The 9,334-nt window shown below is 38.8% G+C and overlaps 1 long non-coding RNA gene across 1 annotated transcript; it reads right to left on the minus strand.

Moving 5' to 3' along the window:
* Positions 1-947: 947 nt before the first annotated feature.
* Positions 948-8,982, minus strand: LOC133645322 (uncharacterized). Its single transcript, XR_009824997.1, has 4 exons — positions 8,465-8,982; positions 8,316-8,390; positions 3,967-4,091; positions 948-1,071 (listed from the first exon to the last, which is right to left on the minus strand). It is a non-coding gene; the product is annotated as an uncharacterized LOC133645322 (long non-coding RNA).
* Positions 8,983-9,334: the final 352 nt, after the last annotated feature.

Below are 9,334 nucleotides of genomic sequence, written 5' to 3' on the forward strand. Positions count from 1 at the left end.
CTTACATTTTCTTACATTTACGTGTTTAGTCGGGACTCCTGATGACGTTTTGAGACATCTCCTACAACTACAGCACCAGAATTGTGCTGCTGAAGCAAGTCTGTTTTTTGAAAATTTTTCAATTTTACGACATTTTAGCAAAAAATGTTTTTCGTAAAAAATGCATTTTCTTACATTTTCTTACATTTACGGGTTTAGTCGGGACTCCTGATGACGTTTTGAGACATCTCCTACAACTACAGCACCAGAATTGTGCTGCTGAAGCAAGTCCGTTTTTTTGAATTTTTTTTACGACATTTTGCAAAATATTTTTTTTCCGTAAAATATGCATTTTCTTCTAATTTCTTCCATTTTCGGGTTTAGTCGGGACTCCTGATGACGTTTCGAGACATCTCCTACAACTACAGCACCAGAATTGTGCTGCTGAAGCAAGTCCGTTTTTTGGAATTTTTACGACAGGGTCCCCCCTTACGACATTTTAGCAAAAAATGTTTTTCTTAAAAAATGCATTTTCTTACATTTTCTTACATTTACGGGTTTAGTCGGGACTCCTGATGACGTTTTGAGACATCTCCTACAACTACAGCACCAGAATTGTGCTGCTGAAGCAAGTCCGTTTTTCACGGGACACATTTCCGGTGTGGTTGTTTCCGGATGAGGAGATGCTGCTCCATTATTGATTTGATTTGATTTCGTGTAGACCGCAATATGACTCAAGTAAACAACACCAACATTGTATATGCTCCCTTGAAAATATAGAACATTACACACGGCGCTCAAAAATCTATCAAAATGTTTTAGTAGGACTTTGGTCAGCTATGAAACTGCACCGCTTGATGGATTGTACTGTGCTTCAACATAGGAGTATTATTATGGTGTGTGTATAAGGTAAGACATATTTTCTGGTGTTTTGTTTCTCAATATTATGCAAAAGAAACTTTTCTTACCTTCTGGTACCTGAAAATTTGTGCAGGTCCGCCTTTGTAGTCCGTGCCGACACCGTAGTCGATAAGCTTCTTCTTTTTCTCCACCTTCTTGTTATGGGACATCCATCCTCTGCTGTTGCCATTTCTAATAAAAAGCAGTGTAAAGTTATTACTTATTTCAGTCAGTAAACTCGCCATGAAAGCCCTAAAACATACCGGTATAGTGAGTTACCATTATTCACCCAAGGAACTTTAGGTACTAGAGTTCTGGTCGGACGGTTTTTCACGGGACACATTTCTGGTGTTGTTGTTTCTGGATGAGGAGATGCTGCTCCGTTATTGATTGAAGTAAAGTCTGAATGTCATTAAAACAGTCAGCTCCATCTTTTGACACTTCACAACAAAGATGACGGGGAGAAGACGCTGCCGAAGGTGAGCCACGTAAATAAGACCGCCCACAAAACGGCGCACCCGGAAGCGGCTTGAAGATGATGTGTAAAACATCATCTATGCAACATTTTGAGCAAAGAACCACCATTACATGTTATGTAGACCCCAAGGAAGTCTTTTACATTTAGAAAAAAATATATATATTATGACTCCTTTAATGCGCCTTATAATCCGGTGCGCCTTATATATGAAAAAAAGATCAAAAATAGACCATTCATCGGCAGTGCTCCTTATAATCCGGTGTGCCCTATGGTCCGGAAAATACGGTAATGCTTTATATCAATATTTGTGAGGATGTTTACCAATTTATCTAGGCCAGAGGTGTCAAACTCATTTTAGATCGGGGGCCACATTGAGAAAAATCTACTCCCAAGTGGGCCGGACTGGTAAAATCACGGCACGATAACTTAAAAATAAAGACAACTTCAGATTGTTTTCTTTGTTTAAAAATAGAATTTCTCAAAAATAAACAAATCATGTTGTTTTTTTACACTTACATGTTGCAGTTAATAGTGTTCTACCTTTAATTGTCGTTATTTATACTTTCTGAATAAATGACGTGATAATGTTCATCAGTCAACTCATTGGTGTTCATTTTCAATCTAACAAGATAAAAAAAAAAAAATCAAAATCAAATTACAGGATGTTATTTATGTAGTTTGCTAATTTTCTTCGACTGTTGCACTAACATCATGTGTTTTATTTTTTTTGTACATACTGTATGTAGCATCATCTACAAAGATACAAAGAATTGCCATTGCCACATCTAGTGGACACATTTAAAACAGCAGTTTCTTTCATAGAAAAATTTCAGCTCATTTGTATACTTAGCAAATTCATCCGGATAGAACCTGTTCACGGGCCTGATCCGTTTCATCTCAGCGATCGTATTTGTCACGTTTAATGTGTCAGGTAAAGCGCAATGAATGACTCCACTTCCTAGTGTAAGAGTGAGCTTTTATAAGTGTGCCATGACAGCAGACTCTCTAATCGGTGATTAAAACAGCTGAAAAAAAATCAAGTCTTCCAGAGATGGGCACAGTCTACACTACCTGCTGTCTGAGGCGAGTGCACAGCATCCTGCGTGACCAACAACACCCTGCTCCTCACCTGCGGCCCTCAGGTAGAAGGAACAGGTCTATACGTGCCAGGACAACTTGCCAACAGCTCGTCTGCATCCTCAGGCAGTGACCCTCTCTCACATCCCACCCATGAACTGCAACGTCTAATTATCACTTCTATTGATCTGCCCTTTATACTGTACACTGCATCCGGAAAGTATTCACAGCGCTTCATTTTTTGCCACATTTTGCTATGTTACAGCCTTATTCTAAAATGGTATCAATTCATTTTCGTCCTCAAAACTCTGCGTTTCTGGGTGTTGTTGATAAATGCAACAACACCCAGAAACGCCGCTGGCTTCGCTCGGCCTGAGCTCATCTAAGATGGACTGATTGGTTGGAATCTGCGCTTTTGCATGATATACTAGTTACTACGGTAATCTTCTCAGAAAGCACGTAGTTTCAAAGTTGTATTTGTGTTGGTACTGCATCAAAAAGCGACATCAGCGTGTAAAGGATATCACCACATGGACTCAGGAACACTTCAGAAAACCACTGTCAGTAACTACAGTTGGTCGCTACATCTGTAAGTGCAAGTTAAAACTCTACAATGCAAAGCGAATGCCATTTATCAACAACACCCAGAAACGCCGCCGGCTTCGCTCGGCCCGAGCTCATCTAAGATGTACTGATGCAAACTGGAAAAGTGTTCTGTGGTCTGACAAGTCCACATTTCAAATTGTTTTTGGAAACTGTGGACGTCGTGTCCTCCGGTCCAAAGAGGAAAAGAACCATCCGGATTGTTCTAGGCGCAAAGTTGAAAACCCAGCGTCTGTAATTGTATGGAAAACTTGTTTTGTTTTGTTTTTAATGTATGTTTTTATTGTTTTGTTTTTTAATGTATTATATTCTGTTTTTATATGTTTAAATGGATCTTAAGGTCTGCAATAAAGATTGATGATATGGGGGTGTATTAGTGGGTAACTTACACGTTTGTGAAGGCACCATTAATGCTGAAAGGTACATACAGGTTTTGGAGCAACAAAAGTTGCCATCCAAGCGACGTCTTTTTCATGGCCGCCCCTGCTTATTTCAGTAAGATATCGCCGAGCCACATTCTGCACGTGTTACAACAGCGTGGCTTCGTAGTAAAAGAGTGCGGGTACTAGACTGGCCTGCCTGTAGTACGAACTGTGCTCTGTAAATAAACTCGCCTTGCCGACCGTTTTCTGTCGTGGACAACGACAATTTCAATAAACCACAAGTTAAAAAAAAGGCATGAACATTTCCCTCTTTTGGGTATTGAAAAAATGTATCGAACGGCGCCGCTCAAGTACCGATCCATACCAGACTGTGAATTTTGTGCATCGTTCGTGGCACCCTTTGTGTTTACGCGTTTCATGGGTCAGGATTGCACCACCTAACGCATTTTTGATACATGGTTACTATGCAGTGTGTGTGTTATTCACTATGACAATGACAATAAATGCATTGAACTGAATAAAAATCATGTTAGAGTAAATGAATACTTCTCTGATTTGAGGGCGAAGGCTTTTTCATGTGTCCTGCGATGAACTGGCGGCCAGTCTAGGGTGTAGGCCGGGGGTCAGCAACCCGCGTCTCTTTAGCACCGCCCTCGTGGCTCCCTGGACCTCTTTCAGAGATGTGTGAAAATGGAAAAAGATGAAGAACATTTTTATTTGAATATATTTTCTGTAGGAGAACAAACATGACACAAACCTTCCTAATTGTTAGAAGTCCCACTGTTTATGTTAAACATGCTTCACTGATGAGAGGATTTAGCAAGCACTGTTTTGTCCTACTAATTTCAGCGATCCTTGAACTCATTGTTGTTTGTTTACATGTACAACTTTCTCCGACGCTGCCACAGAAAGACGTGTTTTATGCCACTTCTTCTTTGTCTCATTTTGTCCACCAAACGTTCTACGCTGTGCGCGAATGCACAAAAGGTGAGCTTTGTTGATGTTATTGACTTGTTGGAGTGCTAATCAGGCATATTTGGTCAGAGCATGACTGCAAGCTAATCAATGCTAACATGCTATTTAAGCTAGCTGTATGTACATATTGCATCATTATGACTCGTTTGTAGGAATATTTGAGCTCATTTAATTTCCTTTACTTATGTCCTCTGTGCATTTCATTTATATTTGCATGTCTCATGACACATTATCTGTACGTAATATTGGCAGCATTTCTGATAGTTGTTTGTGCGCCATGTTGTTCCACACCACAGCAAACGTTACCCAGCTTGTAAAGATTGTAATAAATCCATTAGAAGAAGACAGCCTGCCTTTTCCTTTAACTTGGACACACACATTTATACCTTTGACCCTTATGAGCCAGTCATTTCCAGAAGTTATCTCATCATGTGAGAAGCCTCCATTTAAATAACATATTATTATTTGATCTTAATAGATTAAAAATGAACACCAATGAGTTGACTGATGAACATTATCACATCATTTAATCAGAAAGTATACATATCGACAAATAAAGGTAGAATACTATTAACCGCAACATGTAAGTGTAAAAAAAAAAAAAAACAACATTATGATTTGTACATTTTCAGAATGTGCTTGCTCTATTTTTAACAAAGAAAAAAACTAACAATCTGAAGTTGTCTTTATTTTTAAGTTATCGTGCCTTGATTTTACCAGTCCGGCCCACTTGGGAGTAGATTTTTGTCCATGTGGCCCCCGATCTAAAATGAGTTTGACACCTCTACATTAGAACTTACGAATAATGGATTGGTAGGTTCATCGTAGCCAGCCTTGTGTATTATTCTAATGACCCTTTTTTCAAGTTGAATTATTGAGCCTGTGTTTGTTCTATAAACATTTCCCCAAAGTTCAACACAGTATGTTAGATATGGAAAAATAAAAGAATAATATAACTACAGCTGCAGCTATCGAATATTTTAGTAATCGAGTATTCTATCGAATATCCCGATCGATTAATCGAATAAATCATAATTTTGTTTAATTATACACGTTAAGATGTGCCCTCAATTATTGTGGTTGGCCTAATCGTCTTATTTCCTAAACGCCTGTTTTCATTATTGAAGGCTGACACGCACAGCTAAAAATGTGTATGTGCTAATAAAAACAGGTGCGCTCACAGCCCTATGTGCTGTGTGGTGTGACCGCATAAACAAAGTTCTTGTCTCTCGTGCGTTATTGATGATTATCATACGGTGCCGTTTAAACGTTTTCTAAACTCGAGCGTACTTAAAAGAGCGGTGTCGTGCAGTGCAAGGGGGGGATGATCTGTGACGTAAACACGCTGTGCAACACCTAAACAGTCTGTGCGAAACGTGAGCTTTGACTACTGTTTAGTGAACCAGTAAAAAAAAATATGTACGACACCTCGAGGCAGCAACAATTCCTCGAATGTATTTTGTAATCGAATTACTCAAGGAATCATGTGCAGATATTTCTTATTCAGCATGTGTCTTACTTTATATAAAGAATAGCAATGGATTTGGATGTTTTTAGAATAGAATAGAATAGAATAGAAAGTACTTTATTGATCCCTCGGGGAAATTCAGCACCACAGTTCGCTCACAATAAAAATAAACACTAAGGTATTTTTTACATGTGAATAATATAAATACAGTCTATTATACAGCATTATTCACTTGTGAATAATATAAATACAGTCTATTATACACAGTGTTGGGTTAGTTACTGAAAACCAGTAACTAGTTACAGTTACTAGTTACTTTATTTCAAAAGCAACTCAGTTACTAACTCAGTTACTTACACCAAAAAGTAATGCGTTATTGTGAAAAGTAACTATTTAGTTACTTGTTTTTTTCTTCTTCTTTTTTTAAAGCTACCATTAATGCCCTTTAAGCCTTCATTTAAGTACTGTTATTGCACTGGAGAATAATACAATCTGTTGATCAGCGCTAGGAATTTTCAAAATGGGGTCCCAGGGACCCCATCAAGTCATAAAAATGGGGTCCTACAGTAAATTTTTGGGGTCCCACTTTTTGGTAAGCGTTTTGACAACAAAAAAGATAAACGTATGCATTATCCTGTTATATCTCACATTATATATTGTGTTTTGGAAAAAGGTTGTCATAAACGTTACTTAATTCATAAAAAAAAATAATAAAGAAAGAAAACAAATTTGTATACATATGTAAATGTATTCAGTTATAAACATTCATTCACTTTCTTCTTTCCTTCATGGATCTAAACTTTACCGCTGCTGGTAGTTTTTTCTATGTTTTTATTGAATAAGTTGTAGGTGTATTTATTTCAGTATAAAAGTGTAAAAAGTGTTTTGCTTGGGTCATGAAATTATGATAATGGTGTGCCAGGGCATACAAACATTTTATATTTAACGCTTAAATCTCTGGAGTCTACATCAACTTCAGATCTATCCCTCATTTCAAAATGTTTTAGTTATGTTGTTTTTTTGTCTGTTTGTTTTCCGCCTTTTTTGTCAAACAAAACTATGTTTTTAATGGCAAACACACAAAATATGCAAAATCTTCCACCAAAAATATTTTTCAAAGTGGAATATTTGATGTGAAGTAATGGGAACCTTGGATAGGTCAATAATTCATAATAACATTGATTTTGATTCAATATTATGTTTTGAGCAATGACAGTTTGAAATAAATTGATTAATGTGGACCCCCGATTTAAACAAGTTGAAAAACTTATTCGGGTGTTACCATTTAGTGGTCAATTGTACGGAATATGTACTGTACTGTGCAATCTATTAATAAAAGTCTCAATCAATCAATCCACTCCCTCGCTCTCTCTGTCCCTCCCTCACGAATGCTGCTGCGTGTGCACAATTAGTTTTGTTTTTAACCCCATCTTAACCCTGAACGTACATTGAAAATATACGCAACCCTGCCGGACATTTGAGGCTTTTAAGAAACTCCGCCCGGACAGCCCCGCAAAAGAAGACACATGGTCAGTCTAGAATATCTCCATGTTAAGAAACTCGGCTTCAGCTCCACCATGATGTCTTGTAAGTAAACACAGACACGCCCCCCCCCAACCCCTCTCCACACACACACACACACACACACACACACACACACACACACACACACACACACAGCGCCTCTTCTCTTGTCCCCGTTGTGACACAGGAAGAATTAAGTTAAGTTAAAGTTAAAGTACCAATGATTGTCACACACACACACACACCCACACCCACACACACACACACACACACACACACACACACACACACACACACACACACACACACACACACAGCGCCTCTTCTCTTGTCCCCGTTGTGACACAGGAAGAATTAAGTTAAGTTAAAGTTAAAGTACCAATGATTGTCACACACACACACACTAGGCGTGGTGAAATTTGTCCTCTTTATTTGACCCATCCCCTTGGGGAGCAGTGGGCAGCAGCGGCGCCGCGCCCGGGAATCATTCAGAAGGACGACACTGCAACTCTCCAATAAAACACACTCAGATCTTCTGTTTTTAGCCGATACTACATAAGAAATGACATAAAATAACGCAGTAACGCATCATGTAGTAACGGTAACTGAGTTACTGAATATAAAAAATAAGGCGTTAGACTACTAGTTACTTTGTAACGCGTTAGTCCCAACACTGATTATACAGCATTATTCACATGTCAATAACATAAATACAGTCTATTATACAGCATAATTCACATTTGATTAATATAAATACATTTAAGCACAGTTAAGTATTGTTTTCCCTTTAACATCACAAATGAGTTTGACATTTGAAGTTAATTGCTGACATGAATGGACTTTTCCAGCATATTATGTGTGTATGACTTTCACCTGTGTAATAGAATGACTTCATGCAACTTTTCTCGGAGGACAATTGAACACTCACCTACCGAAAATGCAAACTTCGTCGCTGCTCGGTGACCTTTGTCTAGCGGCAGAATGCCTCTCTCGTCGTGTTGATCTAAATGAGAAGGAATGAATGACATTGGAACAAATAACAGCGCTGACATGATAGGAGGCGTGTTAGTTAGCAACCTGTTGTATTCTGATGACGTGCTAGCGTCACTTCCGCTGGGACGAGACCGGAGCGGTTAAAAAACGTGACTTTCATTTATAATAATTGAATGGTGTGTGTTCAAATAACCCTCCTCGGCCTTATAATTGTTACAAGTCGCGCTGTTGACATCTTTTCTTGGGAAATGGAGTCGACTCCAGGGGGTCTTTCCGCGGGCTCTGCCATTTTGAAATATGACGTCACGACGCGACGTCATCACCACCCGGAAGTGTGGATCTTCTTCTTCTTCTTTTGTTTTTATAGCAGGTTGGCAAGCAACCTTCTGGTGTGCATTACCGCCACCTACTGACATGGAGTGTGGACCACTTCTAGAGATCACCTTAGCACAGACCTGGGCAAATGAACGTCCGGGGGCCACATGCGGCCCCTTAAGCTTTTCAATCTGAATAATATGAATAACATCATTAAAAGTTCAGTTAAAGTGCCAATGATTGTCACACACACACACACTAGGTGTGGCGAAATTATTCTCTGCATTTGAACCATCACCCTTGATCACCCCCAGGGATGTGAGGGGAGCAGTGAGCAGCAGCGGTGGCCGCGCCCGGGAATCATTTTGGTGATTCAACCCCCAATTCCAACCCTTGATGCTGAGTGCCAAGCAGGGAGGTAATGGCTCCCATTTTTATATAATAAAATACATGAATAAATCTTATTCATACACTCTTAGTCATCCACTCTTATTCATACACTCTTATTCATCCACTCTTATTCATATACTCTTATTCATACACTCTTAGTCATCCACTCTTATTCATATACTCTTAGTCATCCACTCTTATTCATACACTCTTATTCATCCACTCTTATTCATCCACTCTTATTCATCC

Source organism: Entelurus aequoreus, unplaced genomic scaffold (assembly GCF_033978785.1).
Source record: "Entelurus aequoreus isolate RoL-2023_Sb unplaced genomic scaffold, RoL_Eaeq_v1.1 HiC_scaffold_40, whole genome shotgun sequence".
NCBI classification, from domain to species: Eukaryota; Metazoa; Chordata; class Actinopteri; order Syngnathiformes; family Syngnathidae; genus Entelurus; species Entelurus aequoreus.